Source organism: Pseudophryne corroboree, chromosome 8, assembly GCF_028390025.1.
Source record: "Pseudophryne corroboree isolate aPseCor3 chromosome 8, aPseCor3.hap2, whole genome shotgun sequence".
Lineage (NCBI taxonomy): Eukaryota > Metazoa > Chordata > Amphibia > Anura > Myobatrachidae > Pseudophryne > Pseudophryne corroboree.
The window spans coordinates 353693126-353717654 of NC_086451.1; positions in this window are offsets into that span (position 1 = coordinate 353693126).

Consider the following 24529-nt stretch of genomic DNA (forward strand, 5'->3'; position numbering starts at 1 on the left):
TGATCAACTCAATCCCAAGAATAGCAGGAATCCTGGGATTGAGATTTTTTCAATCCCATGATTGAAAAGATGAGGTTGGCTTGGCTTCCCTAATTAGACCTAAGCATACATTCTTCCAATACTGTGCATTAGTCTGGGAAGTCCACACTGTTCTTACACATAGAAAAACTCTGTTTCTCTAATTTCACTAAAAGGTTTAATGATGAAAATAGGGGTATATGTCTTTGGTGGGTATAGCTTGAAAGTAAAAGATCTGACACATAAATAGGTGAGGGCCTTTAGTAGGTGGAGATAAAGTGAAAAGGATCGGTGCACACAGAAGGCGGAGTCACACACCTCTACTTTATATCATCATACCCGAGTTTGTATGTTGAGGATGGAATTCTGTGCAGCTGCCTGAAAAATTGGGTGCAGTGGCTGATGGAAGTTGTCCAACTGCTAGTGTCACAGGTCATCAGTGATCTGAGGCTCTTTCTGCAGTTTCTGTATTCTGGTGGATGTCACAGTGAGCCGCCAGGACTGCACGAGACTTCCGGGTTGGAGTTCCCGTGAGATCTCGGCAAACGGAGAAGGCATCGGTGGTGCCCTCCACAGTGTGGTGCTTTATGTGGCTGCGTACCCAGCGTAATGGTCGGGCCAGCCCTGCACATGATAGATGAGTGGAAGTACCAGTAATAAGGACAGTAGCAGTAGTTTGGCAGTTGTGAGGGGGTCATTAAAAATTTACTTTAAATGAATATTACAGATAGAAATACTAATGTAGGAATAAAAAGTTCCAATATACACAATGTTACATATTTCTAACCATTTGTAATGAAATCCAGATACAAAGAGGCTTGCCAAAACCACAACATAAAAATAATTTTAGAAATAAAACATGTCTAGTAATAAGTTATAACATCTAGGCAAATAAACCATAATAGAGTCTGCAAATGATGTTAGTAACTTACCCCCACAGTGTGTGCAAAAACAGGCACAGCATGCAAAAGGCACATAATGCCAGGGCCACAAACAGTGCCACATGAAAAGTCTCCATCGCTCCGATGAGATCTGTGCAAGAAAGAAACACATAGGTGAATTATCCATCTCACAGCAATGTACACATATTCATTCATTATTTAAACCTTTTTAAAAACAGCAGAGAGGCTTCCTAACATAAGTAATTAGTAAAATAAGACAGAATGACTCCTTTATATTCTCTACTCACAGTCCCTGAGCTAGAATGCCTCGGCTGGATATCATAATTTAGGAGAGATCTGCAGTGTGGGGTACTTCCTTTTCATCATAACCAAATTTTGGTCCCTCTACTAAGCAAAGCCGGGTGTGGTTCGTTTTATCGACAGTGTCTAGGTCGACAATGTTTAGGTCGACCACTATAGGTCGACAGTCACTAGGTCGACATGGATGGAAGGTCGACAGGGTTTCTAGGTCGACAGGTCTAAAGGTCGACATGAGTTTTTTTGGGGGTTTTTGGTGTCGGTTTCTTCGTAAAGTGACCGGGATCCCAAATTAGTGCACCGCGTCCCCTCGCATGGCTCGCTTCGCTCGCCATGCTTCGGGCATGGTGCCTTCGCTCCGCTACCGCTTCGCTCGGCACACTTTACCGTTCCAATCGTAGTCCACGTGGATCGTTAAGTATGAAAAAATCCAAATAAAAAACAACAACAAAAAAAACTCATGTCGACCTTTAGACCTGTCGACCTAGCACATGTCGACCTAGAAACCCTGTCGACCTTCCATCCATGTGGACCTAGTGACTGTCGACCTATAGTGGTCGACCTAAACATTGTCGACCTAGACACTGTCGATCTTCAGACCGGATCCCAGCACAGCCAGGGCCATCTTAACGTGTGGGCTTACTGGGCAGCTGCCCAGGGCATAACAATTCTGGGGCCTTTGAGCATAGTTGGTCTGCATAGGCAAACGCAGGGGTTTTTAAATTTGCCCGGAAACCCCCTTCCCACAGCCTGGCCAGCAGCCACTACATGCAGTATAAATGGCAGAATGGAGCTGCTGCAAATGGCCAGTAACAGCAGATTTTCCTACAAAGTCTGGTGTGTGTGTCTGTGGATCACTCATCGCACCAGGGAGACAATCTGGTACTTTAAGTGGCTTACTGTGATCATTGGGCCTACAGTACATATGTCTGAAGAACTATATTACATAAGCTGCACTTTGGGAATACAGCTTGTTACATGTTAATTATGTATCCTTCATGGGCTGGCAACAATCACTATAAAATCAAGCATTTGGAACCCCCCCACCAGAAATACTGCTTTTGCTCCTGGGCTGGTGCCTCAGGAGCTTCTTGGCAGTTAGAGAATACAGCCTGGCTGCTCTGTGAATTACACACAATCAGAGCAGCCAGTCAGATTTCTCTATCTGCCTCCCCAGACTTCAGCTGTTCATGGCTCTAGTCATGTGGAGAGATGGCGCAGGAATGCACGAGGGGTACATTTATTTTGTATTTATTCCCATGATTTGGTGTGTATAGGCCCCCGTGCTTTGCTTTGCCCTGGGCCTACAATGCTGTTAAACCAGCCCTCAGCACAGCCAACTCAAATGCGGAGTTGCCAACTGGCCCTAACTTCTATTGACTGTCCCAGTCTACGCCCCTTGAAATATATACGCATGACTGACAGCGGCATCTCGACTTTTAGTATGCCAGCAGGGGACGGGGTAATTACAATACAACATATATCTAATGGTTTCTGAATATGCAGATTTTGAATATAACATTACATCTAGGGGTCTATGTACTAAGCTTTGGAGAGAGAAAAAGTGGACAGAGATAAAGTACCAGCCAATCAGCTCCTAACTGCCATGTTACAGACTGTGTTTGGAAAATGACAGTTAGGAGCTGGTTGGTTGGACTTTATCTTTGTCCACTTTATCTCTCTCCGAGGCTTAGTACATAGACCCCCTAATGCTGGCAACACTTTGCTTCATGGATATGAAATATTGCTCCCAATATCTGTTGTAATGTTTTTATATTATATAACTAACCTGTAGCCACAGGGAAATCAGCAGCTGACACCCAAATACTTTATCCAGATCTAGTCTACCATATATAACATTAAAACATTGTTGTAATATCCTTATGTTGAGTCTATATGACAAAATCCAGAAAATCTCTATGTATTACAGTAGATGCAGGTTTAACTACATACAGTACAGTAAGCTGCGTATATTCTGCTGAAGTATAAATGTGTCTACTGTATGTCACTATAATTAGCCATATAGAAATATCTGAGGAGTCCACTTACCTTTTGTCTCTTATATAAGACCTTCTTATCCAGATGTTATTTGGATACAGTATATCTAGATGTTGTTCAGATATATCCAGATGTTATTCAGATATGTATAGATAATACTCTGGTAAGAAGATGGACATTCATCATGTGCTCACCTGCACCACACGATATGTGGTTTACCTGATACGGTGTCCCTGCAGCCTCGTATATATCGGGAAAACATCATGTACCCTACGTGAGAGGATGACCCAACATAGATCTGCGATACGTATGGCCCTGGAGGGAAAAGCTATCGACCAGCCGGTAGCCAGACATTTCAAACAAAAACAACATCCACTATCCTCTTTGGTATATAAATTGATAGATCACGTCCCACCATCCATACGGGGAGGAGACCGGAACAGAAAACTGCTACAGCTAGAGGCTAAATGGATACATCGCATGAACTCTGTTGCACCCCATGGCTTAAATGAGACTTTGTCTTTTGCTTGTTTTCTTTAAGTATTGAAACATCTATTTGCTCCCTGCTCCTCTCGTTCTTCTTTTTCTTCTTCTTTTTCTTTTTTTTCTCTTTTTTCTTTTCCTTCTTCTCTTTCTTCTTCTTCTTCTTCTTCTTCTTCATTTTGCTCTTTTTCTTTTTCTTCTTCTATTCCTTCTTCCTCTTCTTTTTCTTCTTCTCCTTCTTTTTCTTCTTCATGTTTTTCTTCTTCTTTCTTCTTCTTCTTTTCCTCCCTTTTTTCTTCTTTTTCTTCTTCTTCTTCTTCTTCCTCCTTTTTTTTCTCTTTCTTCTTTTCCTTCTTCTTCTATTCTTTCTTCCTCTTTTTTTTTCTTCTTCTCTTTCTTTTTCTTCTTCTTGTTCTTCTTCTTTTTCCCCCTTTTTTCTTCTTTTTCTTCTTCTTCTTCTTTTTCTTTTTCTCCTTCATCTTCTTTTTCTGCTTCTTCTTTTTCTGCTTCTTCTTCTTCTTCTTCTTCTTCTTCTTCTTCTTCTTCTTCTTCTTCTTCTCCTTCTTCTTTTTCCTCTTCTTTTCCTTCTTTTCTTTTTTCTTTTTTCTTTTTTCTTTTTTGTCAGGTTATTTGTACCTTCAGACACACATGGCCAGTTCACCAGTACAACATATTTTCAGACAGCATGGCCCAGTGGATATATGGTGGTATAGCTGCACTGGAGATCCAGTGCAGCAAACTGAAGGAGACGGATTTACCAGCTCACATTGGAATATGCTCAGTTAACCTATAAGCACATTATAGCTTTTGGTCCTGAGACAGAGGGACTATTTAAAGCATAATGTCCCTCTGACCATTGTGAGTAGGCCCTGCAGCCACCATGATTAGGCCAGCACCTCAGTCCATTATGAGGATCGGAGCTGGCAGCATTGGTGGATAGCTACATGTTCATTATACAGTATTTATGTGGACAACACAGCATTAGTAGATAGCGATTAGTTGGTGTTAATTCACCTTTTTTAGCATTTCTAACTTTCACACATTCACCATTTGGATTTTTTACACACTATAATCACACTGCACGGCTACACGGTTTTTTATTAACATTTTCATATTACACCAGCATTTCGCTCAGTTCTCCTATCTGTCAAACGCAACTGTATGTATGTTTTGGATTTCACTTTTGTTTTACACATTTTGTTTTTTTGACCACTGCATTTTTCACCTGTCACATGCGTTTTGTGCAATTTTGTGTACAGGGCGCCATGACAACCAGCAGGCGTCCCCTTCCCCAGAGAAAGACGTCACCAGCGCTGCGTTCCAATCGCGCACGCTGGAAGTGGAAACGGTGTCAGATGACGCTCGACCCATTGGGTGGCTGTGAATGGGAGGACGCGCACTGTGATGACGTCAACCGGAGGGGACTGGTGGCGGCCGGAAGCGGAGCATGGCGCACGGCACAGGACTGCACTATTTAAGGTATGTTTATATGCTTTGTACACTTGTTCTTGAAAAAAGTCTTAAAGCGACTGAAACGTTGAACTTTGCGACGCTGTCCGTCTGAGTTATTCTTCTGTCTAAGACTCGTGAGTGCCGCCCATCAATGTGTGCATATGGTGAAGTTAGCAGCTTCAGGGAGGGCACCCGAGCATTATTTTTTCGGTCAGTCATGTGAGTGCCGACTCAAATTGTTTGATATATACATATATATATATATATATATATATATAGCATAGAGGAGTATTGGCGGCACTCACAAACTTCTTTCTTTTCTATCTATCTATCTATCTATCTATCTATCTATCTATCTATCTATCTATCTATCTATCTATATGATCTTACTACCCAACTCCTTTCTTCATTATATTGCAAATAATCACAAATTGTATATCCAATCACTGTGGAGGTTTCATATCACTATTGATTCTTTTGTACAGATTAGTAGTGTTGTCTGGCTGTGGGATATGTCAGTGTAAATGTGTATACTGCTGAGTGTGTGTAATATGTTATAACATTACAACAGAAATTGGGAACAATGGGCCTAATTTAGACCCGATGGCAGCAGTATTTTTTTTTTTTAATGGGCAAAACCATGTTGCACTGTAGGGGGGGGGAGAGGGCAGATATAACATGTGAAGAGAGAATTAGATTTGGGTGGGTTATATTGTTTCTGTGCAGGGTAAATACTGGCTGCTTTATTTTTACACAATTTAAATTTCAGTTTGAACAAACCCCACCCAAATCTAACCTCACTGCACATGCTACTTCTGCCTCACCTGCAGTGCAACATGGTTTTGCCCAATTGCTAAGTTTTTTGGTTTTACTAACAACTCTGAATGACCCTCCCCCAGTGTCTCTCTAGTTAGTCTGAGAATCACCTTTCTGCATTATAAAACACCCACCTAGTCTCTTAACATATGGGGTAAATCCAATTAGCCATGATGATCTTGTGGTTGTGAGTCATCACGGCAGCGGCTGCACTTTGCGGCAATCCAAATTCACACAAAAGTGCTCACCACCCCATAGAGGTCAGAGCAAGGTGCGGTGTACAGTGTACACTGTGTCATACATGAGTGGGTATGTGGGGGTACAAGGTGTCTCACACACACACACACACACACACACACACACACACACACACACACACACACACACACACACACACACACACGGGTAGAGTGATATAGAGGGTCACACATAATCTATGTGATACATGTGGAAGTACAAGGCATCATCCACATACAGGGGTACAAGTGTACCAGGTGTCACACACAGGGGTAAGGTGGTACAGGGAATCAAACACAGCAGTAGGGGTTTACACTATTTCATACACAGAGGGGATAGGAGGGTACAAGGTATCACACACAAGGGTAAACAGGTACAAGGTGTCACATGCACAGGGACAGGGGGTACAGGGCGTCACACACAGAGAGGTAGGAGGTGTATAGTGTTTCATAGATGGTGGGTATGAGGAGACGGGGTGTCAAACACACAGGGTTAGGGAGGGTATAGGGTATCATACTCCAGGGTGGTAGGGGGGTACAAAGTGGCACACAAACACAGAAGGGTACAGGGTGCCACACTCAGTGGTGGGTAGTACAGGGTATTACACACAGCACCAGGGGGTGTATACTGTCATACACAGGGGAGTAGGGGGGGTTATAAGGTGTCTGTAAATTTCCATTATTTCTAATAAATATTTAAAATGCCAGCATTAATATATACTGCGGACGCAAGGCGCATCTTATTACCATATACGATAAAAGTGCGCTGAACATTGCAGCACTATGTCCCTTAAGAGAAAGCAAGCAGTCACACACATGTTATTACTGAGGTCCAATATATTTGATATTAAAAGGGTTTGCATACAATATAACATATGTACAGTATTTCATTAGGTATAACATATATATGGTTACAGAGTTACAATTACACAAGAAACAGTTGCAGTTACATAAGAATCAGTTACAGCCAGCATACATACCCTTTCCCATAGAACATTTCCTCCATCTCTCCCTCTCAGCAAGCAACAGCAACTAACTCTCTAAGTCCTAGAAACTGCCTGTATCAAACAGTGGGAGTTAACAGTCTGTTGGTTTCAGTCTTCTTCCATTGGTCCAGAGGTCAGACCTCTCAAGAACTCAACGGCTCATAGGTCAGAGTGAGGGCTTTTGTCCTATGTTGCTGGCACATGTGTCTGCGCCCAGGACCATGCTGTGAGGCTAGTTTCAAGTCTCAGAAAGTCCTTTGTATTCATACATTTGGTCATAACTAATCGTTGCAATGTGTTACAATTTACCCATAACTATCAAATTAATCCACACATTCTCCTGATCATTTTGACACTAAGCATGATATAATTAACTTGTTCCGTTCCAATAATACATATATTTCTGATGTTATACTCTATTATATAAATACATTATACTGTCTGGTGCTTGACATGTTTTGTCTGTGTGTAATTTATGTGTTGTATGAAATATGTGTTGAATATATTTCTTTGTGGCTTGTCTGTGTGAATGCGTATGCTACCGTATATCCTGTGCACACTGCGTGTATGTGAACGAACAGAGACCTCTCTGTTTGGAGTTTGTATGTGGTGTGTATGTAATTTTTTTTACTTTGACAGTCCACCCTTTGACAGTAAACAATAACTGTCATAACTGTCACACTAAACATAATTACAAAAAAAAATATTTCAAACAATGGGGGTCATTCCGAGTTGTTAGCTCGCTAGCAGATTTTAGCAGCATTGCACACCCTAGGCCGCTGCCCTCTGGGAGTGTATCTTAGCATAGCAGAATTGTGAACGAAAGATTAGCAGAATTGCGAATAGAAAATTCTTAGCAGTTTCTGAATAGCTCGAGACTTACTCCTACACTGCGATCAGCTCAGCCTGTTTCGTTCCTGGTTTGACGTCACAAACACGCCCTGCGTTCGGCCAGCCTCTCCCCTGTTTCTCCAGACACTCCTGCATTTTATCCTGGCACGCCTGCATTTTTTCGCACACTCCCAGAAAACGGTCAGTTTCCGCCCAGAAACACCCACTTCCTGTTAATCACACTCCGATCACTTCAACAATGAAAATTCTTAGTTCGGCCGTGAGTAAATCTACTAAGTTTTGTGCTAAAATACTTAGCGCATGCGCACTGCGTACCATGCACATGCACATTTTTGCCTTAATCACTCCGTTGCGAAAATCGTCAACGAGCGAACAACTCGGAATGACCCCCAATAATCGGTGACCTAGACACACGTATGTATTCATTTCGCAAATCAGACATTGTCTATATTTGGCGAAGACAGGGAGGAGGACGGGACATCCTCTATATGCACTCGATGGTCACGGGATCAGTGGTTGGATGTGGGACGACATTCAACCTATAGAGTATGCTGGGACAGTGCTATGGCCTATGATGTCTGATTTGAACGAACGTTGCACACATACATGTACCTACATCTTTGTACACTGATGTACAGATTCGATAGAGGTTTTGCTGGGTAGAGGGAGAAAAGACAAATAAATCGTGAAAGAGACATATAAAATGTTCATGTAATATATTCCTATCACTCCCTGAACATTGTTTCCATTTCTGGATCATATGCTAGGTTTGTTTCATCATTGAACAAGGGTTATTACTTCAGGTAGTGTCCTTCCTAGATAACATAAACCCTCAGAGTTTGGGGAGAGCCACTCATAATTAGCTCTATATCTGCTATGTGTGAATAGCCATTGTCTGATTGTTCCTGATTACCTCACAATTTCCTGATTTCCTGAAATTGGTGAGATTTAAACATACCAGGGATTTATCTATGGTACTGGTGGATCTTAAGACTAGGGGTTCTAGTTATATTGTATTCCTTGTCCACCGGTTCCCTCCTCCCCCCACCCTCTGTGTAATTCAAGTACCTCAGCTAACTCTAAAGAGTATGGCACTAATCCTGCATTATTTTGTCCTAGAGGTACCTGTGAGCACATCCAACATTCCGTTTAATTTAAAATCTTACCCACTAGTGAGTGGTAATCACTCGTAGGATGTCTGTTAAATTCAACATTATTGACATCTCTGGATGCACTCATCTTCTAGTATAGGGTCCCAATAATTACAAAATACAGTATTCCTCAGACAATAGCTTATCACGTTACCTCCGAACTCCGTAACTACTAGAACTTTGATTTTCTCTGGCTTTAACAAAGTGATAGGCTGATCCTGGGATCCTATAAAGACATCGCTCCTTTCTCCAGAACCAGTTCCAGTCCCACACTTGACTCCTCATGAAACCTCACAAAAATAGAATGTCCTGAAAAAAAAAATGTTTGTCAACGGGAAAAAAAAAGATAGAACAAAACAAATCTTGCTTATAGCAAATCCATTACAAACACTGGTCTTTTTGTAATCCTTTAGTACGCTCAGGTAGTGTTCAACAGTGCCGCCTCTCAGTCTTCACGGAACAGACTCTCGGGTGATACTTCTGCGATCTCACTCCCTTTACGAGTTCCTTCTGTACTAACAACTTTCTTGCGATGGGAATCGTGGACCCAAGTCTCTCTCTTAGCTACTTTCACTGAAATCGTGCTGTCAACAAAACTTGGTATTGTCCTTCCCACCTGTCTATTAGGCAACCTGAGCCAGTGGCGGAACTACCGCCAGTGCAAGCAGTGCCTTGCACTTGGGCCCGCCACTGTCAAGGGGCCCAAAGCAGCGCGGCATGTAATGAGTCAAACTGACTCATTACATGCCGTTGTGTGCTACGGGGCCACCGCCGCCCGCCGAGGAGAGGAGGGCAGCGGCCACTGGGGGGAGAAGGAGGGAGGTGGAGTGAGGGAGCCGCAGCAGCGCTGTGTAATTGGTGGAGGCGCTGCTGCTGCTGTCCCTCTCCTTCACCATAGGCTGTCCTCCGCCGCTGTGAATGCTGGGAAGAGCATCCCAGCATTCACAGCGGCGGAGGACAGCCTATGGTGAAGGAGAGGGACAGCAGCAGCAGCGCCTCCACCAATTACATTGCGCTGCTACGGCTCCCTCCTCCTCTTTCTCCCCTGCCCGGGATCTCTGCCAGAAGAAGCTGCACTGAGGAGCCTGACTGCCAGCGGAGACCGTAAGTATAATTCTTTCTTCCTTTCTTTCTTTCTTTCTTTCTTTCTTTCTTTCTTTCTTTCTTTCTTTCTTTCTTTCTTTCTTTCTTTCTTTTTATATATTCTGTCTGCCTTAATGTGTAAAGAGGGGGACGCTGTCTGCCGTAATGTGTAAAAAGGGGATGCTGTCTGCCGTAATGTGTAAAAAGGGGACGCTGTCTGCCGTAATATGTAAAAAGGGAACGCTGTCTTCCGTAATGTGTAAAAGGGGCTCTACCTGGTGTAGTGGTGCTACTGTGCACCGTTATATGAATTGGTATTATTATGTGGCCACACCCCTTCCCCACGAATCCACGCCCCTAGATTTTTTACACGCACCTATGGCGCACACTACCCCTTTTTTACATGGATGGGGGGCTCCGATGCCATTTCTTGCACACAGCGCTAAAATGTCTAGTTACGGCACTGACTTCAATGATTAGTTCAGTTCCTTTTTTGCAATAAAACATTGTATGCAGGGGGATGAATTCATGTGACCAGCGGTCAGGTGACAGACGATCACATGACCTCCCCCTACATCCCGCCCCTTCACTATCCCGATGGTCGGCATGCCGACCAACAGGGACTATTCCCACTTGTGGGTGTCCACGACACCCATTAAGTGGGAATAGAACCCATGGTGACCTCAGGTCGCCACCGAGCACACAGCGCGGCGAGTGCAGCGAGCCCGCAAGGGGATTGTTGCACTCGCCCTCCCTACCGGGATTCCACTACCGGGATCTCGGCGTCAGTATGCTGACTGCCGGTCACCTGACCATTGATCAGCCATACCACACCCATACAGGGAAGTAGCCAGATCTTTGAGGGTCCCATAGCAACATTTCGAAGGGGCCCCTGTTGTAAAGCTTCTAGAGACACCTCTCTGCAGCCGTTGTTAATGTTATGCTCCATAATAGTGCCTTAGTTCATTTTCTGAACCATAGTGGTTCTCAGGGGTGGATTGGGCCAACGGGGTACAATGAAAGTTCCTGGTAGGCCGCCACCTCTGCTGGGCTAATTTACACTGTGTGCAAGGCCGGGGATGGCCGCTACCGCGACTGGACCTCTCTGACTGGGCAGTGGCCGCTGATTAGAGAGACTGCCACTAGATGCGGCTTCTGATCCTTTAATTACAGCTCAGTCTACAGAAAAATGTCCGTGGGAAGCCCCGTCCGCGAGCCGCTGCCACAGGTGCACGTGCGGGGGAAGGGTGGAGTGCGGTCTGTTTCTGAGTACATAGGAAACCCCCCCGGTCGCTGATCCATCTGTGCTGCTGAGCTATTATTTTTTTTTAACTTGGAGGCAGGGCTTTAAGTGGTCCTGGTGAGGTGGTGGAACTCACGGAGGAGGACCATGGAGGCACCAGGACCTGAGGAAGGAGTAGGTGGCTGCAGCTCATCAGTAACACTAGTGCCACCTGTATCATCGATTTACGCAGATAATTCGGTGGGCTTTTCTGTTGGAATTACTGTGCAGGGCAATGGAGATGGTGGAACTAGTTCCCCCTACCATTACAGGTGGTGGAACTCAGTTCCACCTCGTTCCCCCCCACTTTAACCCCTGCTTGGAGGAGATCAGCAGGCACTGAGGGGCTGGCCACAAGATACGGAGAGCTGCAGCGGCAACGCACAGCTTCGACCAGGTGAGGCGCAGGGTAGCGGATACTGTATCTGGCACCCCCACAGACTCTGCAGCAGCGAGCGAGGAGTGAGTCACATATGCGGTGGAGGGAAGGGGGCGGTAGTGTACAATAAAATTATGCTGGCCAGGGGAGGTGCTGTGCATACTGTTCTGCTTGCTGTACCTTCTGTTATATTGGGTTTGGGGAAGGGGGGGGGGGGATTCTGTGTGTACATGCAGCTGTATTTGTGTGTATTCATGTTTATGTATGGGTACCGATGTATATGTGTATATATATATATATATATATATATATATATATATATACAGGTTGAGTATCCCATAGTCAAAATGCTTGGGACCAGAAGTATTTTGGATATCGGATTTTTCCGTATTTTGGAATAATTGCATACCATAATGGGACACCATGGTGATGGGACCCAGGTCTAAGCACAGAATGTATTTATGTTTCATATACACCTTATACACACAGCCTGAAGGTCATTTTAGCCAATATTTTTAATAACTTTGGTGGTCATTCCGAGTTGTTCGCTCGGTAAAAATCTTCGCATCGCAGCGATTTTCAGCTTAATGCGCATGCGCAATGTCCGCACTGCGACTGCGCCAAGTAAATTTGCTATGCACTTAGGAATTTTACTCACGGCATTTTCATCGTTCTGGCGATCGTAATGTGATTGACAGGAAATGGGTGTTACTGGGCGGAAACAGGCCGTTTTATGGGCGTGTGGGAAAAAACGCTACCGTTTCCGGAAAAAACGCAGGAGTGGCCGGAGAAACGGGGGAGTGTCTGGGCGAACGCTGGGTGTGTTTGTGACGTCAAACCAGGAACGACAAGCAGTGAAATGATCGCAGATGCCGAGTAAGTCTGAAGCTACTCAGAAACTGCTACGTGGTATGTAATCGCAATATTGCGAATACATCGTTCGCAATTTTAAGATGCTAAGATTCACTCCCAGTAGGCGGCGGCTTAGCATGAGCAAATCTGCTAAAATCCGCTTGCGAGCGAACAACTCGGAATGACCCCCTTTGTGCATTAAACAAACTTTGTGTACATACACACAATTACACACAATTCATTTGTGTTTAATATATAACTCGTACACACAGCCTGAAAGTCATTTAATAATAATAATAATAATAATAATAATAATTTATTTATATAGCGCTCTTTCTCCAACAGGACTCAAGGCGCTTTACAGACATCAAAAACAATACACATGATACAGAGGATTTGAGTAATACAACAATAGACAAGCAACACAGACATAAAAGAAAAACCTTAAGCCCACAGAAAGCATAACGCAGGATTGGTGCAGGCATTTTGGGTAATAATATTAATACAATATTTTTTAATAACTTTGCGTATTAAACAAAGTTTGTGTGCATTGAGCCACTAGAAAACATAGGTTTCACTATCTCAGTCTCACTTAAAATATTCCGTATTTCGGAATATTCCGTATTTCGGAATATTTGGATATGGGATACTCAACCTGTATATATATATATATATATATATATATATATATAATTCTGTATGGAACAGCACTCAGAGGCTTTGTTAAATGCAGCAAGCGTGTATTAAGATTCAGTAATACATCAATTCAGTGTATCAACGTTTCGGTGCCGACACGCACCGTCGTCAGGATATGATGCATAGTACAAAACAAAAACGAGAAACACATACAACATACAGTTCTTAACTCACCCTCCTAAATACCTGTGTAATCACCTTTCACCTGAGCTCCGGGCGGGTGTTCGGCTTCCTGGCGTGCGGGGGCGCTTAGTGGTGATGTCATCCCGTTGTCAAGGCAACGCTATGATCAGCGGGGCGCCTGTGCATGTCGTCCTCCCGTAGTCAGGGCAACCCCAGCATGCGTGTTTGGTTACCAAGGATGCAGCCGCGTCCCCCGGCCCACACTGTCCTGCTGGTTATGCTGCCGCAAGCCGCTCCTTCCCAGCTCTACAATAAATATAAAATATAACAAATTAAAAAACAAGAACACTTAGGAGACTCAATGTAAACCCTATATATAAACCATCCTACACTGATAAATCCTCAATACGTATAAACTATAACTGCCTCATTAATTATATCAAGTAAGTTACATTAGAATTCTTCTCTCGGCAATGCACATATTCTACATAATATCATATATGCCCTATCTGTAACAAAGGAATGAGTATTGTTTATATAAGACTGTTCCAACAGATTTTCTCGTTTAGGCCCCTGGGGGCCACAGTGTCCAGTCTCATGATCCACTGTGCTTCAAGAATTAATAATTGTTTATTCCTGTCACCTCCCCATTGGCTAATTGGTAAATGATCGATGATCATATATCTAACACTTGATAATGAGTGTCCTCGTTCCGCAAAGTGCTTTGCCACAGGTTGATCACTGTTGCCGCTTTGGATCGCCGCTCGTATTGCCGATCTATGCTGGGTGGCTCTCTCCTTAAAGGGGCGTATGGTTTTACCCACATAGTACGAACCGCATGGACATCGGATAAAATATATAACATAGGCCGTAGTGCATGTTACTGCATGCTTAATAGGGATATATTTCCCACTATGCGGGTGTCGGAAAGCCTTTCCTGTGTCCATATGGCTACATGTGGTGCAATGGATGCACCTATAACACCCCTTGCGGTATTGAGTACTCTCTGAAGTCGGATGATCGACAAATCCGGTTATATCTGTGCGTACCACCCAGTTCTTAATATTCCTCCCTTGCCGGAAGCTCGCCATAGGTTTTTTAGTTTTAAAGCCCCCTAGATCAGTATCAGTGCTGATTATTGGCCATAACGCCTTAGTGGCCTTCTGTACAATACTGCTGCTGGTGGTATAATTCGTCGCCCAGATTATACGATCATCATCCTTACTTGCCTTCTTGTGGCTGTGCAACAGCTGTTCCCTAGGAATTTGTAGAACTTTTCTTTTATGTTGTAAAAGCAGATCTTCTGGATATCCTCTCTTTAGAAACTTGGTCACCATCTCATCCAGTTGTTTGTTTAGTAATTCTTGATCGCTATTTATGCGGGCTACCCTCAGCATCTGAGAGTACGGTAGCCCGGACTTCAGGGCTGTGGGATGATGGCTGTTATACCCTAATAGCGTATTGCGGTCAGTGCTCTTACTGAAGACAGATGTAACCAATCTCCCATCACTATTTACCAGATGAACATCTAAATAGTTTATTTCTGTAAGACTGTATTTGTAAGTGAATTGAATGGGTCCCTTCAGAGCATTAATGGACTCCACCAAAGACACGAACATGTCTGCCGTTCCAGACCAGAAGATAATAAGATCATCTATATAACGTAAAAATAATTTTGAATGTTCAATAAACAGTTGGTTACTGTAAAATAAATGTTGTTCCTGTGCATACATGTAGATGTTTGCGTATGTTGGTGATACATTTGATCCCATAGAACATCCGGATACTAGAGATGAGCGCCGGAAATTTTTCGGGTTTTGTGTTTTGGTTTTGGGTTCGGTTCCGCGGCCGTGTTTTGGGTTCGACCGCGTTTTGGCAAAACCTCACCGAATTTTTTTTGTCGGATTCGGGTGTGTTTTGGATTCGGGTGTTTTTTTCAAAAAACCCTAAAAAACAGCTTAAATAATAGAATTTGGGGGTCATTTTGATCCCAAAGTATTATTAACCTCAAAAACCATAATTTCCACTCATTTTCAGTCTATTCTGAATACCTCACACCTCACAATATTATTTTTAGTCCTAAAATTTGCACCGAGGTTGCTGTGTGAGTAAGATAAGCGACCCTAGTGGCCGACACAAACACCGGGCCCATCTAGGAGTGGCACTGCAGTGTCACGCAGGATGTCCCTTCCAAAAAACCCTCCCCAAACAGCACATGACGCAAAGAAAAAAAGAGGCGCAATGAGGTAGCTGTGTGAGTAAGATAAGCGACCCTAGTGGCCGACACAAACACCGGGCCCATCTAGGAGTGGCACTGCAGTGTCACGCAGGATGTCCCTTCCAAAAAACCCTCCCCAAACAGCACATGACGCAAAGAAAAAAAGAGGCGCAATGAGGTAGCTGACTGTGTGAGTAAGATAAGCGACCCTAGTGGCCGACACAAACACCGGGCCCATCTAGGAGTGGCACTGCAGTGTCACGCAGGATGTCCCTTCCAAATAACCCTCCCCAAACAGCACATGACGCAAAGAAAAAAGAGGCGCAATGAGGTAGCTGACTGTGTGAGTAAGATAAGCGACCCTAGTGGTCGACACAAACACCGAGCCCATCTAGGAGTGGCACTGCAGTGTCACGCAGGATGGCCCTTCCAAAAAACCCTCCTCAAACAGCACATGACGCAAAGAAAAATAAAAGAAAAAAGAGGTGCAAGATGGAATTGTCCTTGGGCCCTCCCACCCACCCTTATGTTGTATAAACAAAACAGGACATGCACACTTTAACCAACCCATCATTTCAGTGACAGGGTCTGCCACACGACTGTGACTGATATGACGGGTTGGTTTGGACCCCCCCCAAAAAAGAAGCAATTAATCTCTCCTTGCACAAACTGGCTCTACAGAGGCAAGATGTCCACCTCATCATCATCCTCCGATATATCACCGTGTACATCCCCCTCCTCACAGATTATCAATTCGTCCCCACTGGAATCCACCATCTCAGCTCCCTGTGTACTTTGTGGAGGCAATTGCTGCTGGTCAATGTCTCCGCGGAGGAATTGATTATAATTCATTTTAATGAACATCATCTTCTCCACATTTTCTGGATGTAACCTCGTACGCCGATTGCTGACAAGGTGAGCGGCGGCACTAAACACTCTTTCGGAGTACACACTTGTGGGAGGGCAACTTAGGTAGAATAAAGCCAGTTTGTGCAAGGGCCTCCAAATTGCCTCTTTTTCCTGCCAGTATAAGTACGGACTGTGTGACGTGCCTACTTGGATGCGGTCACTCATATAATCCTCCACCATTCTTTCAATGTTGAGAGAATCATATGCAGTGACAGTAGACGACATGTCCGTAATCGTTGTCAGGTCCTTCAGTCCGGACCAGATGTCAGCATCAGCAGTCGCTCCAGACTGCCCTGCATCACCGCCAGCGGGTGGGCTCGGAATTCTGAGCCTTTTCCTCGCACCCCCAGTTGCGGGAGAATGTGAAGGAGGAGATGTTGACAGGTCGCGTTCCGCTTGACTTGACAATTTTCTCACCAGCAGGTCTTTCAACCCCAGCAGACTTGTGTCTGCCGGAAAGAGAGATCCAAGGTAGGCTTTAAATCTAGGATCGAGCATGGTGGCCAAAATGTAGTGCTCTGATTTCAACAGATTGACCACCCGTGAATCCTTATTAAGCGAATTAAGGGCTCCATCCACAAGTCCCACATGCCTAGCGGAATCGCTCCGTGTTAGCTCCTCCTTCAATGTCTCCAGCTTCTTCTGCAAAAGCCTGATGAGGGGAATGACCTGACTCAGGCTGGCAGTGTCTGAACTGACTTCACGTGTGGCAAGTTCAAAGGGCATCAGAACCTTGCACAACGTTGAAATCATTCTCCACTGCGCTTGAGACAGGTGCATTCCACCTCCTATATCGTGCTCAATTGTATAGGCTTGAATGGCCTTTTGCTGCTCCTCCAACCTCTGAAGCATATAGAGGGTTGAATTCCACCTCGTTACCACTTCTTGCTTCAGATGATGGCAGGGCAGGTTCAGTAGTTTTTGGTGGTGCTCCAGTCTTCTGTACGTGGTGCCTGTACGCCGAAAGTGTCCCGCAATTCTTCTGGCCACCGACAGCATCTCTTGCACGCCCCTGTCGTTTTTTAAAAAATTCTGCACCACCAAATTCAAGGTATGTGCAAAACATGGGACGTGCTGGAATTTGCCCATATTTAATGCACACACAATATTGCTGGCGTTGTCCGATGCCACAAATCCACAGGAGAGTCCAATTGGGGTAAGCCATTCCGCGATGATCTTCCTCAGTTGCCGTAAGAGGTTTTCAGCTGTGTGCGTATTCTGGAAACCGGTGATACAAAGCGTAGCCTGCCTAGGAAAGAGTTGGCATTTGCGAGATGCTGCTACTGGTGCCGCCGCTGCTGTTCTTGCGGCGGGAGTCCATACATCTACCCAGTGGGCTGTCACAGTCATATAGTCCTGACCCTGCCCTGCTCCACTTGTCCACATGTCCGTGGTTAAGTGGACATTGGGTACAACTGCATTTTTTAGGACACTGGTGAGTCTTTTCCTGACGTCCGTGTACATTCTCGGTATCGCCTGCCTAGAGAAGTGGAACCTAGATGGTATTTGGTAACGGGGGCACACTGCCTCAATAAATTGTCTAGTTCCCTGTGAACTAACGGCGGATACCGGACGCACGTCTAACACCAACATAGTTGTCAAGGCCTCAGTTATCCGCTTTGCAGCAGGATGACTGCTGTGATATTTCATCTTCCTCGCAAAGGACTGTTGAACAGTCAATTGCTTACTGGAAGTAGTACAAGTGGGCTTACGACTTCCCCTCTGGGATGACCATCGACTCCCAGCAGCAACAACAGCAGCGCCAGCAGCAGTAGGCGTTACACGCAAGGATGCATCGGAGGAATCCCAGGCAGGAGAGGAATCATCAGAATTGCCAGTGACATGGCCTGCAGGACTATTGGCATTCCTGGGGAAGGAGGAAATTGACACTGAGGGAGTTGGTGGGGTGGTTTGCGTGAGCTTGGTTACAAGAGGAAGGGATTTACTGGTCAGTGGACTGCTTCCGCTGTCGGCCAAAGTTTTTGAACTTGTCACTGACTTATTATGAATGCGCTGCAGGTGACGTATAAGGGAGGATGTTCCGAGGTGGTTAACGTCCTTACCCCTACTTATTACAGCTTGACAAAGGGAACACACGGCTTGACAAATGTTGTCCGCATTTCTGGTGAAATACTTCCACACCGAAGAGCTGATTTTTTTGGTATTTTCACCAGGCATGTCAACGGCCATATTCCTCCCACGGACAACAGGTGTCTCCCCGGGTGCCTGACTTAAACAAACCACCTCACCATCAGAATCCTCCTGGTCAATTTCCTCCCCAGCGCCAGCAACACCCATATCCTCCTCATCCTGGTGTACTTCAACACTGACATCTTCAATCTGACTATCAGGAACTGGACTGCGGGTGCTCCTTCCAGCACTTGCAGGGGGCGTGCAAATGGTGGAAGGCGCATGCTCTTCACGTCCAGTGTTGGGAAGGTCAGGCATCGCAACCGACACAATTGGACTCTCCTTGTGGATTTGGGATTTCGAAGAACGCACAGTTCTTTGCTGTGCTTTTTCCAGCTTGAGTCTTTTCATTTTTCTAGCGAGAGGCTGAGTGCTTCCATCCTCATGTGAAGCTGAACCACTAGCCATGAACATAGGCCAGGGCCTCAGCCGTTCCTTGCCACTCCGTGTGGTAAATGGCATATTGGCAAGTTTACGCTTCTCCTCCGACAATTTTATTTTAGGTTTTGGAGTCCTTTTTTTACTGATATTTGGTGTTTTGGATTTGACATGCTCTGTACTATGACATTGGGCATCGGCCTTGGCAGACGACGTTGCTGGCATTTCATCGTCTCGGCCATGACTAGTGGCAGCAGCTTCAGCACGAGGTGGAAGTGGATCTTGATCTTTCCCTAATTTTGGAACCTCAACATTTTTGTTCTCCATATTTTAATAGGCACAACTAAAAGGCACCTCAGGTAAACAATGGAGATGGATGGATACTAGTATACAATTATGGATGGACTGCCGAGTGCCGACACAGAGGTAGCTACAGCCATGGACTACCGTACTGTACTGTGTCTGCTGCTAATATAGACTGGTTGATAAAGAGATGTAGTATGTATGTATAAAGAAGAAAGAAAAAAAAACCACGGGTAGGTGGTATACAATTATGGACGGACTGCCGAGTGCCGACACAGAGGTAGCTACAGCCGTGGACTACCGTACTGTGTCTGCTGCTAATATAGACTGGTTGATAAAGAGATGTAGTATGTATGTATAAAGAAGAAAGAAAAAAAAACCACGGGTAGGTGGTATACAATTATGGACGGACTGCCGAGTGCCGACACAGAGGTAGCTACAGCCGTGGACTACCGTACTGTACTGTGTCTGCTGCTAATATAGACTGGATGATAATGAGATGTAGTATGTATAAAGAAGAAAGAAAAAAAAACCACGGGTAGGTGGTATACAATTATGGATGGACTGCTGAGTGCCGACACAGAGGTAGCTACAGCCGTGGACTACCGTACTGTACTGTGTCTGCTGCTAATATAGACTGGATGATAATGAGATGTAGTATGTATAAAGAAGAAAAAAAAACCACGGGTAGGTGGTATACAATTATGGATGGACTGCCGAGTGCCGACACAGAGGTAGCTACAGCCGTGGACTACCGTACTGTACTGTGTCTGCTGCTAATATAGACTGGATGATAATGAGATGTAGTATGTATAAAGAAGAAAGAAAAAAAAACCATGGGTAGGTGGTATACAATTATGGACGGACTGCCGAGTGCCGACACAGAGGTAGCTACAGCCGTGGACTACCGTACTGTACTGTGTCTGCTGCTAATATAGACTGGATGATACTGAGATGTAGTATGTATAAAGAAGAAAGAAAAAAAAAACACGGGTAGGTGGTATACAATTATGGATGGACTGCCGAGTGCCGACACAGAGGTAGCTACAGCAGTGGACTACCGTACTGTACTGTGTCTGCTGCTAATATAGACTGGATGATAATGAGATGTAGTATGTATAAAGAAGAAAAAAAAAAACACGGGTAGGTGGTATACAATTATGGATGGACTGCCGAGTGCCGACACAGAGGTAGCTACAGCCGTGGACTACCGTACTGTACTGTGTCTGCTGCTAATATAGACTGGATGATAATGAGATGTAGTATGTATAAAGAAGAAAGAAAAAAAAACCACGGGTAGGTGGTATACAATTATGGACGGACTGCCGAGTGCCGACACAGAGGTAGCTACAGCCGTGGACTACCGTACTGTACTGTGTCTGCTGCTAATATAGACTGGTTGATAATGAGATGTAGTATGTATAAAGAAGAAAGAAAAAAAAAACCACGGGTAGGTGGTATACAATTATGGATGGACTGCCGAGTGCCGACACAGAGGTAGCTACAGCCGTGGACTACCGTACTGTACTGTGTCTGCTGCTAATATAGACTGGATGATAATGAGATGTAGTATGTATAAAGAAGGAAAAAAAAACCACGGGTAGGTGGTATACAATTATGGATGGACTGCCGAGTGCCGACACAGAGGTAGCTACAGCCGTGGACTACCGTACTGTACTGTGTCTGCTGCTAATATAGACTGGTTGATAATGAGATGTAGTATGTATAAAGAAGAAAGAAAAAAAAACCACGGGTAGGTGGTATACAATTATGGATGGACTGCCGAGTGCCGACACAGAGGTAGCTACAGCCGTGGACTACCGTACTGTACTGTGTCTGCTGCTAATATAGACTGGATGATAATGAGATGTAGTATGTATAAAGAAGAAAAAAAAAACACGGGTAGGTGGTATACAATTATGGATGGACTGCCGAGTGCCGACACAGAGGTAGCTACAGCCGTGGACTACCGTACTGTACTGTGTCTGCTGCTAATATAGACTGGATGATAATGAGATGTAGTATGTATAAAGAAGAAAGAAAAAAAAAACCACGGGTAGGTGGTATACAATTATGGATGGACTGCCGAGTGCCGACACAGAGGTAGCTACAGCCGTGAACTACCGTACTGTGTCTGCTGCGACTGGATGATAAATAATGATATAAAAAATATATATATATATCACTACTGCAGCCGGACAGGTATATATTATATAATGACGGACCTGCTAGACACTGTCTGTCAGCAGAATGAGTTTTTTATAGAATAAAAAAACACCACACAAGTCACACGACGAGTGTTTAACTTTTTCAGGCAATCACAATATAGTATACTATACTGGTGGTCAGTGTGGTCAGGTCACTGGTCAGTCACACTGGCAGTGGCACTCCTGCCTGCAGCAAAAGTGTGCACTGTTTAATTTTAATAATATGTATGTACTCCTGGCTCCTGCTATAACCTATAACTGCTCCCCAGTCTCCCCCACAATTAAGCTGTGTGAGCACAGTCAGATATTATACATTGATGATGCAGCACACTGGGCTGAGCACAGATATGGTATGTGACTGAGTCACTGTGTATCGTTTTTTTCAGGCAGAGAACGGATTATATTAAATAAAACTGCACTGGTGGTCACTGGTCAGTGGTCAGTCACTAGTAAACTCTGCACTCTCTAGTACTCCTAAGCTCCAGTAAATCAAGTGTCTCTGTCTCAATCTCACTCTCTCTCTTCTAATCTAAATGGAGAGGACGCCAGCCACGTCCTCTCCCTATCAATCTCAATGCACGTGTGAAAATGGCGGCGACGCGCGGCTCCTTATATAGAATCCGAGTCTCGCGATAGAATCCGAGCCTCGCGAGAATCCGACAGCGTCATGATGACGTTCGGGCGCGCTCGGGTTAACCGAGCAAGGCGGGAAGATCCGAGTCGCTCGGATCCGTGTAAAAAAAGCTGAAGTTCGGGCGGGTTCGGATTCCGAGGAACCGAACCCGCTCATCTCTACCGGATACCTGTAAATAATAACGTCCATCAAAAAGAAAATAATTTCTGTGTAATACTAAGGTGAGAAGCTGTATGACAAATGCCACATCAGGGCCTGTGTACTGGTTACTATTCCTGATAAATTCCTCCACTGCCCTTAATCCAGCCCCATGAGGGATGACTGTGTACAGACTATGTACGTCGAGTTTACACATCAATAGATCAAACGGTGTCGACATAAAGTCCTTAATGCGTAATAGAAAATTTGTGGTGTCTTTCACATAGGAATCTTCATGGGTGATACATGGCTGTAATAGGGCATCCAGATACTGTGAAACCGGTTGGTATAACGACCCCGTAGCTGATACTATGGGGCGTCCCGGTGGATTTTGTATGTCCTTGTGGACTTTAGGGACAGTGTAGAGGATAGGGGTCACAGGATATGGTTGTGTCAAAGCTTTCAACACTCTTTCAGAGATGATCCCCTCTTGCTGTGCCTGTTTGAGTATACTGTCCAGTTCACATTTGTACTTGTTAACACTACAGGATCATTTGGTAACTGGATATACACTGAGGTATCGCTGAGTTGTTTCTGAATCTCCTTACGGTGATCTGCGATGTCTTGGACCACAATTGCCCCGCCCTTGTCAGCCGGGCGGATGGTAATGTCGGTGTAGCTCCCCAGTTTTTTGAGAGCTTCACGCTCTCCTCTGGGGAGATTGTACCTTGTAAACTTATTCTCAGTATTGTATTTATGCACAGAATCATCTAGTAACCTTGTAAAACATTTGAGAGATGGGTTCAAGACTGGTGGATCAAAGGTGGATTTAATGTTCCTTCTACAGAATTTTTCTATAGAATCCGGCCCGTTTGTGCTTACAGGCATATGCTCTGTTTTGCCTGAGAAGAATTCTTGTAACCTAAGTTTTCTGCCAAATTGGTGCAGATCCTTGCCCCAGTCGTATTCAACATGATGATTAGTGGGGACAAAAGCCAGTCCCCTGCTCAACACTGAGATCTCATCCGCTGTGAGAACCCGATGTGACAAATTAAAGACTAGTTCTATGTCTTTTTCCACGGTGGGCGGCCTACCCCTCTGCGTTTGACCGCCTCTCCTCGTGTAGAGCCTCCTGCGTTTGGGCCCCCAGTGCGGGTGCGCGCTCCTAAAGGGACAGTCGGGGGATTGCTGCTGTCTTCTCCTTCAGATACTATAAAATCACTATCACTCTGTGATGCAGGTGTCTCGTTAGTTTTTCTGTATTCACGTTGTCCCCTAAATTGATTATAGGGTCTCCAATAGTTCTTTTTGGGTTCTCCACCAGTGATCCAGCGGTATACATTATTCTCCTCATAATCTTGTACAACTTTGGCACGTTTGAGCATTTTAAACTTGATGAGGTCTGTTCGGTATTTATCACACTGACTCTGCAACTTTATAAGCCAATCAGTGTTAGAGTCCTCCCGTAAAGTGTCTGTGTGCATGGTTTCAAAAGAACTGATCTTTGCTTTCACACTCTCTAATTCTTTAGCCACCTCCTCTATTACTAGTTTCATTAAATCAAATGAGCATTTGTTTAGTATTGCTATCCACTTGCGACAGAATACTTGGTTATACCGGCCTATGGTGGGAGGATTCTTTACACGGAATCCCCGTGGGATAAACTTATCCCGGTAGTAATCTGACAAGGTGATTCCGTGCCAGTGGCGTAACTACTGCCCCCGCAGTCCTCGCGGTGGCTTGGGGGCGAGGGGATGCGGGGGCGCCACTGACTTAGAACAGATTGACATGCGGACGAGCGTCCGCATGTCAATCTGCGGTCTCCTCTCCCTCCCTGCTGTGTTGGAGGGACACGGAACGCACATCGCGCGTCTCTCCTGTGTCCCTCCCTGGCTCTCCCCCGGCCGGTCTAAGGAAGTGCCGTTCGTGAGCTCTGATTGGCTCAC